Consider the following 8,265-nt stretch of genomic DNA (forward strand, 5'->3'; position numbering starts at 1 on the left):
CTCTCTGTTCTTTCCCTACAGATTTTTTTTCTCTTCCTCTTACAAAAAGCGCCACTCCTCCCACTGGTCGGGGTTGGTATTGCATCTCAGCTTACAGAATACCTTTCGCCATTTTTTTGTAGCCTATAAATTTTATAACGAAGTGGCGTTAAATATTTTTCTCTGCAGGCAATTTTTTTATTCTCTTGCATATCGTTACCCTTTTATGTAGTTGGAGGGAGGAGGGGTAGAAAACGCCTACAAAGAATGTCAAACATTGCATGATGTCGTAAGACTGGTGTCTAACCGCGTCACACACATCTCACTGCTGAGATTTACTGTGATTACAAGTGCTGGGAGAAGACTAGAGTGATGTGACGCTACAAACACAGCTCTGCTCTTCTTCAGGTCACATAGATATCACTGGCGAAACCTACAGGGATTATAAGTGGCAGGAGAAGATTAGAGCTGTGTGACACTACAAACATCGCTCTGCTTCTATCCCAGAAACAGCTCTGCTTTCTTCCCCATGTCACACAAATCTCACTGTCACAACCTAGTGTAATCACAAGTGTCGGGAGAAGAGCAGAGCTGTGCGACATTACAAACACTGCTGTTTTTCTATCCCAAACACAGATCTCTCTGCTGAAACCTACTGTGGCTGGAGAAAAGCACAGCTGTGTGACATGACAAACAGTTCCTTATCCCAGACACACAGCTCTGCTCTTACTGCTGGAAGTAGAGCAAAGCTGTGTTTCTGGGATCAATGCTGAGCGATCTACATGGCAATGGTCTTCCGCAGCCACTTACAAAGATGGCCACACTCTGGACCTCATCTTCACCCGCCTCTGTTCCCTATCTAACTTCTCTAACTCACCTCTTTCTGACTACAACCTACTTACATTCTCTGCCCTCTCCTCTCCAGGTCCACAATCCCCACTCCACAAAATTGCACACCCTCACAGAAATCTTTTAACACCTTGATTTGCACTCACTCTCTGAATCCCTCCTCCCTCTTACAGACAGTTTCTTACACGATGCAGATGCTGCTGCTGCTGCCGCTTTATAGAACACCACAATAGCTGCAGCTCTCCAATCGGCAGCCCCTCACACACACCAAAGCTCACAAAATCAACAGGCAACCCTGGCACACCAGCCTGACCAAATAATTGAGACGGGCTTCCAGGGTTGTTGAGCGGTGATGTTAACCCCTTAAATACCGGGGACGTATTAGTACGCATATTTGCGTACTGCCCGTTCAGTGAGGGCTGCTGCGCTGAGCCCTCACTGAACCGAGCACATGTCAGCTGATTCTTACAGCTGACATGTGGCCGCAACAGCCGCGGGTGGAATCGCGATCCACCCGCGGCTGTTAACATGTTAAATGCCGCTGTCAATCGCCGACAGCAGCATTTAACGCGCGCTTCCGGGTAGCGCGTCACAAGCCCCGCCCACCAGCGACCCCGTCACGTGATCGCGGGTCGCCGATGGGTGGGCATGACAACCCAGGGTCTGCAGCAGACGCCTGTGGTTGTCATGATCTTGTCGCTATGAGCGCCACCTAGTGGTCGGCGCTCATAGCACAGGACCATTTCTGCTGCATGCAGGGGACCTGCTCGTCCCCTGTATGTAGCAGAGGCGATCGGACAGTTGCTGCTTTTAGTCTCCTATGGAGACTATAGAAGCATGCAAAAAGTAAAAAAAAAAAAAAAGTTTTTAAAAATATAAAAAAAAATAAAAAAATATAAAAGTTTAAATCACCCCCCTTTTGCTCCATTCAAAATAAAATAAAAAATAAACCCCACATACACATATTTGGTATCGCCGCGTTCAGAATCACCCGATCTATCAAGATAAAAAAAGAATTAATCTGATCGGTTAACGGCGTAACGAGAAAAAAATTCTAAACGCCAGAATTAAGTTTTTTGGTCGCCGCAAAATTGCAATAAAATGCAATAACGGGCGATCAAAACATCGGATCTACCCCAAATGTTATCAATAAAAATGTCAGCCCGGTGCGCAAAAAATAAGCCATCAACCAGCCCCAGATCACGAAAAATGGAGACGCTACGGGTCTTAGAAAATGGCGCTATTTTTTTATTTTTTTTACCAAATTTTGGATTTTCTTTTCACCACTTAAATATAAAAGAACCTATACATGTTTGGTGTCTATGAACTCGTAATGAGCTGTAGAATAAGAAGGGCAGGTCAGTTTTAGCATTCAGTGAACGTGGTAAAAAAAAATAAATAAAAAAACAACTGTGGTATTGCACTTTTTTTGCAATTTTACCGCACTTGGAATTTTTTTCCCGTTTTCCCGTACAGGATATGGTAAAACTAGTAATGGCGTTGAAAAGTACAACTCGTCCCGCAAAAAATAAGCCCTCACATGGCCATATTGACCAAAAAATGAAAACACTGACTCTGGGAACAAGGGGAGCAAAAACGGAAAATGCTCCGGGGCTTAAGGGGTTAAAGATCCCGCTCCAAAGAGCACTTCATCGCATTCATACCGTCCCTCACTACTGTCAAGTCCACACTCATTGCAGCAAAACAACCTACTTCTCATATCCTCTCTGTCTCACAACCCTAAACAGCTCTTCAACACTTTCAATTCTCTCCTCTGTCCCCCAGCACCTCCCTCTCCTCTCAGCTGAAGACTTTGATATCAATTTTCTGCTTGAAGAATGAGGCAGAGAAAGGTTTAGCCTACAACTCCTCCTCATATCTACTCAACTCTCCTTCTCCAAAACCAGCTTCTCCACCATCACGGAATATCAACTTTCTGCTCTACTCTCAAGATCACATCTCACCACCTGTGCACTTGACCCAATCCTGTCCCACCTCATCCAAAACCTTGTCGCAGTCTTCATCCCATCTCTTCAACTTATCACTAACAACTGGTGTCTTCCCCCTCATGCTTTAAACATGCCTCGATCACATCCATCCTCAAAAAGCCCTCCCTTGATTCATCCTCTGTCTAGCTATCGCCCCATATCACTTCTCCCCTATGCCTCAAAACTACTGGAACAAGACGTCCATCGTCAACTGTCCTCCTACTCCCTCTTTGACCGCTTACAATCTGGCTTCCGACCGCATCACTCCACTGAAACTGCCCTGACTAAAGTCACCAACGACCTACTGACCGCCAAATCCAAGCGACACCACTCTGTCCTCCTCGACCTGTCATCTGTCTTCGACACAGTGGACCATTCCCTCTTACTACAGACTCTCGAATCTCTTGGTATCACGGACTTGGCCCTATCTCGGATCTCGTCATATCTAACAGACAGGACATTCAGCGTCTCCCACTCACACACCACCTCCTCATCTCGCCCCCTGTCGGTGTCCCCCAAGGTTCAGTTCTAGGACCCCTGCTCTTCTCCATCTACACCTTAGGCCTGGGACAGCTCATAGAGTCTCATGGCTTTCAGTATCACCTCTATGCTGATGACACACAGATCTACCTCTCTGCACCCGATCTCTCCTCCCTACTAACCAAAATCCCACAACGTCTGTCCGCTATTTCATCCTTCTCTGCTAGATTTCTAAAACTTAACATGGACAAAACCGAATTCATCATCTTTCCACCATCTCGTTCAACCCCCCCCCATCTGACCTATCTATCAAAGTCAATGACGGTCCACTCTCCCCAGTCCCGCAAGCTCACTGCTTTGGAGTAACCCTGGACTCTGATCTCTCCTTCAAACCACATATCCAAGCCCTTTCCACTTCCTGCCGACTCCAACTCAAAAATATCTCCCGGATCCGCACATTCATCAACCACGAGTCTGCAAAAACACTAGTGCATGCCCTCATCAGCTCCCGCCTCGATTACTGCAACCTCCTGCTCTGTGGCCTACCTTCTAACACTCTCGCACCCCTGGCCCCCCATTATCCAGAGACTTCAGTTCAAAACCCTAACTTTGGCATACAAAGCCATCCACAACCTGTCTCCTCCATACATCTGTGACCTAGTCTCCCGGTACCTACCTACAGTCAACCTCCCATCCTCACAAGATCACCTTCTCTACTCCCCTCTTATCTCCTCCTCCTCACAATCGCATACAAGATTTCTCCCGTGCATCCCCCCTATTCTGGAACTCTCTACCCCAACATATCAGACTCTCGCCTACCATGGAAACCTTCAAAAGGCACCTGAAGACCCACCTCTTCTGACAAGCCTACAACCTGCAGTAACCACCCCTCCACCATACCACTGCATGACCAGCTCTACCCTCACCTACTGTATCCTCACCCTTCCCTTGTAGACTGTGAGCCCTCGCCGGCAGGGTCCTCTCTCCTCCTGTACTAGTCACTGACTTGTATTGTCTAAGATCATTGTACTTTTTTTTTTTTCTTCTTATGTATACCCCTTTTTACATATAGAGCGCCATGGAATAAATGGCGCTATAAATAATACTGCAGCTCTCCTCTCACAGCATTGACAGTTTGCGTGGGGGAAAGGAGAACGGCATATTACATCAACCATGGTGTATTATCTGATTACAAGTGCTGGGTGGAGAGCAGAGCGGTGTATGTAATGACACAAAGCGTTGCTCTCCATCCCATACACTGTCAGTGCTGTGAGAGGAGAGCTGCAGTTTGTCATATACACCGCTATGCATCTACTCCATTTACTGAGGCATAATTCCGTAATACCAGTGGGGGATGTACTGACACAGTTGTGCTCTCCTCCCCAGGTCACACAGATCTCACTACCAACACCTACTTTGATAACAAATGAAGGAGAGCAGAGCTGTGTGTCATTACAAACACCGCTCTGCATCTGTCCTAGATAGATTTGCTGTACTCTAGGCATGTGTAATCACAGAGATGCAGAGCTGTGTTTATTAGCGACTCCCCGCTCTGCTCTCCTCCCCAGGTCACACAGATCTCACTGCCAACACTATTACAAGTTTAGGGGAAAGAGCAGTGCTGAGTGTGTGGGAGTCTTAATACATCAGTGTTTTATCAGCAGGAGATTATCACTGTAGGACTAGGTATCACTTGCACAGCAAGGGGGGGGGGGGGGGGGAGAGACAACAGCCTGAAGGACCTTCCTTCCAAAGGCTAAATCTCTAATGGACATTAGATCCAGTCTGTAGTGTCTGGAGAAGGTATGGATTGAGGACCAAGTAGCAGCTCTGCAAATCTGTTTGATGGATGCGTTGGCTCTCAGCCCAGGAGACAGATATCGCCCTTGTAGAATGGGCCTTGAGCTTTTCCGAAGGAGGTAGATTTTGGATTTGGTAAGCTTCCGTAATTGCTGTAATCCAGTTGGCTATCGTGGATTTTGCCTCTTTCTTCCCTTTGTTTGGGCCTTGAACATGGACAAATAGATTCTTGTCCGTCCTTCCTTCTTCCGTTCCCTGAAGGTAGTGCAGTACTATTCTTCGAACATCCAGTGTGTGGAACTCCTTTTCTCTCTCATTTTTTGGGTTGTCACAAAAGGATGGGAGAACTATCTCCTGAGACCTGAGGAAATTCAAGACCACCTTAGGTAGAAATGATGGATCAAGTCGGGAAAATTAGACGATCTTCCAGGATCCTTAGGTAGGGTTCGTTAATCGAAAGGACCTGCAGTTCACACACTCTCCTGGCTGTAGTTATTGCTACCAGGAAGACTTTTCCAGACTAGTCTGTCTGATCTTACGGTTGATGAAGGGTGGAAGGGTTAACCCTTTCAGAACAATGTTAAGGTCCCGGGGGGGAACCAAATCTGCTACCTTTGGGTGGAGGTGGGTGGCTGCTGTCATAAATCTCCTTACCCACTGATGTTCAGCTAGGTTTTGATCGAAGTACAAGCTTAGAGCCACTATCTGGACCTTAAGGGTACTAGGACTAACCCTTGTCCAGACCTTCCTGTAAGAAATCCAATATTTGCGCTATATTAGCTCTATGAGGGTCTGGATGACTAGGTGCACACCACATTACAAAGGTCTTCCAGATTTTATGGTATATGGTGTCCGTTACTGGTTTCCTGCTTTTCTGGAGAGTCTCGATTACTCTGTCTGAGAGGCCTGTTGTCTTTAATATCAAACTCAGTAGCCAGGCATCCAGGTGTAGTCTCTCGGGGTCCGGATGCTGAATTGGTCCCTGGAGAAGCAGCTCTCTGATGAGAGGAAGGACTAGAGGGCCTTCCACACAAACTGGTTAACGCACCGAACCAACTCCTCTTTGGCCAAAGATGAGCTACTAGGATTACTCGGGTACCTTCGGTCCTTATTTTCTGCAAGTTTTTGGAAGGATAGACAGTGGAGGGAAGGCATACGCCAGTTTGAATTTCCATTGATGTGCGAATGCTTTTACGCCCAAGCAAGAATCGTTTGAATTCAGGGAGAAATATTGAGGTACCTTCGCGTTCCGGTGTCTGGCGAAGAGGTCTACCTCTGGATAGCTCCATCTTTCGGTTAAAAACTGGAAGACATCTGGGCTTAGACTCCACTCTCCTGAATTAATTTTTGTTCTGCTTAGAAAATCGGCCTGGATGTTGACTGAGCCTTTGATATGAAGAGCCAACAGGGAGAGAAGATGTTCCTCGGCCCAGGAAAATATTCTCGCAGAGATAGATTTTAAGCTCTTGTGCTTCCCTGATGCCGAAGGTGGGCTACTGTGGTGATATTGTCGGAAAAGATCTGTATGTGGGAATCCTGGACCAGAGACTCGGCTTCTCTGAGGACTTCCTCTACAGCTTTTAGTTCTCTGAAGTTTGATGAACTTTGACTCACTTCTTTGGACCATATACCTTGGAATAGCTTTTGGGATTCTATGGTTCCCCATCCTCTTCCACTGGCATCCACTTTTATGGTTATCAGTGGGTTCTGGATCCACAGAACTCCTCTGTTTAGATTTTTTTGTGCTTAGCCCCCAGGATAGAGAGGTTTCTACCCGTGGTGGTATAGAAATCCTCTTGTTCAGAGACCGTGGAGATCCGTCCCAATTCGCAAGGATGTGGGTCTAATGTTCAGGTATGAGCCTGAGCCCAGGCCACCATCTGAACACAGGATGTTAGAGAACTGAGGACAGACAAGGCACTTCTTAATGATACCAATCTCCTGCTTTGTAGGATATTGATCTTTTGCTTTCAACATGACTTGCTTTTGTTTGGGTAGAAAAGACATCTGGTTGTGCGAGTCCAATAGCACTCCTAAAAACATCTTAGTCATGGATGGAACCATGTCTGATTTTTTGTGGTTCACTAACCAACCCAGTGATGACAGGATCTGAGTGGTCAACTGTATATGATCTTGTAGCAACGGTACGGAGGAGGCGATTAATAGTAGGTTGTCGAGGTATGGTACTATCGAAATATTCTGACCTCTGATATAAGCCATGACTTTTGTAAATATCCGTGGGGCTGATGATATTCCGAATAGGAGAACATTGAACGGGTAGTGGACTATTTGTTCTCCTTGGGTCACCGTGAATCTTAAAAAAATTTCAATAAAGTGGATGTATGGGGATGTGGTAGTATACATCCTGGAGCTCGATTGTGGCCAGGACATGGTCCTGTCCTATTAGAGGGACCGTTGATCTGGTCGATTCCATCTTGAATCTCCGGTAGCGGATATATTGATTCAGTGGCTTTAGATTGATTATAGTTCGGTGAGAGCCGATTGGTTTCTTTATCAGGAAGAGATTGGAATAATGTCCTCTGCCTATTTCCCCTGTTAGTACTAGGTAAATCACCCCCAAGGATAGTAGGTCTGTTAGACCGGATATCAAGGCGGCTTGCAGTCCTCGAGAGGAGAGTCGCGTTATCTTTATTCTCTGCGGGGATAGGAGGAGAATTCTCTCTTTACTCCAAACTCGACTGCCCTTAGGATCCATGGGTCTGAGCAGATCTTTCTCCACTGAAGAAGAAAGTTCGAGATGCGGCCTCCAACTGTCCTGGCGTCAAGGTTTATTCGGACGCTGGATTTTGGGAGAGAAAAAGATTCTTTCCACCTCTTTCTTTTGGGTAGCTCCAGCGACCTGTTTTCCTATATTGAGTGGTCTGATCTTGGGAAGGTCGAAAGGGTCTCTTCCTTGCGCTTTTAGGTTCCGGGAGGGATCTCTTTTTGTCTGAGGCTTTTTCGAGAAGATCATCTAGGGCTGGTCCGAAAATGTATCTTCCTTTAAAAGGGAATAGAACATAATTTCATCTTTGATGCCACGTCACCGCTCCAGGACTTTAACCACAGGGCCCATCTCACGGAAGTCGATAAACCAGCTGCTCTTGCTGCTACTCTCACCGATTCTGCGGAAGCATCTGCTAGAAATCCTGTGGCCTTCTGGAGAAGT

Source organism: Phyllobates terribilis, unplaced genomic scaffold (assembly GCF_046119375.1).
Source record: "Phyllobates terribilis strain yellow unplaced genomic scaffold, ASM4611937v1 Scaffold_10__3_contigs__length_209671492, whole genome shotgun sequence".
NCBI classification, from domain to species: Eukaryota; Metazoa; Chordata; class Amphibia; order Anura; family Dendrobatidae; genus Phyllobates; species Phyllobates terribilis.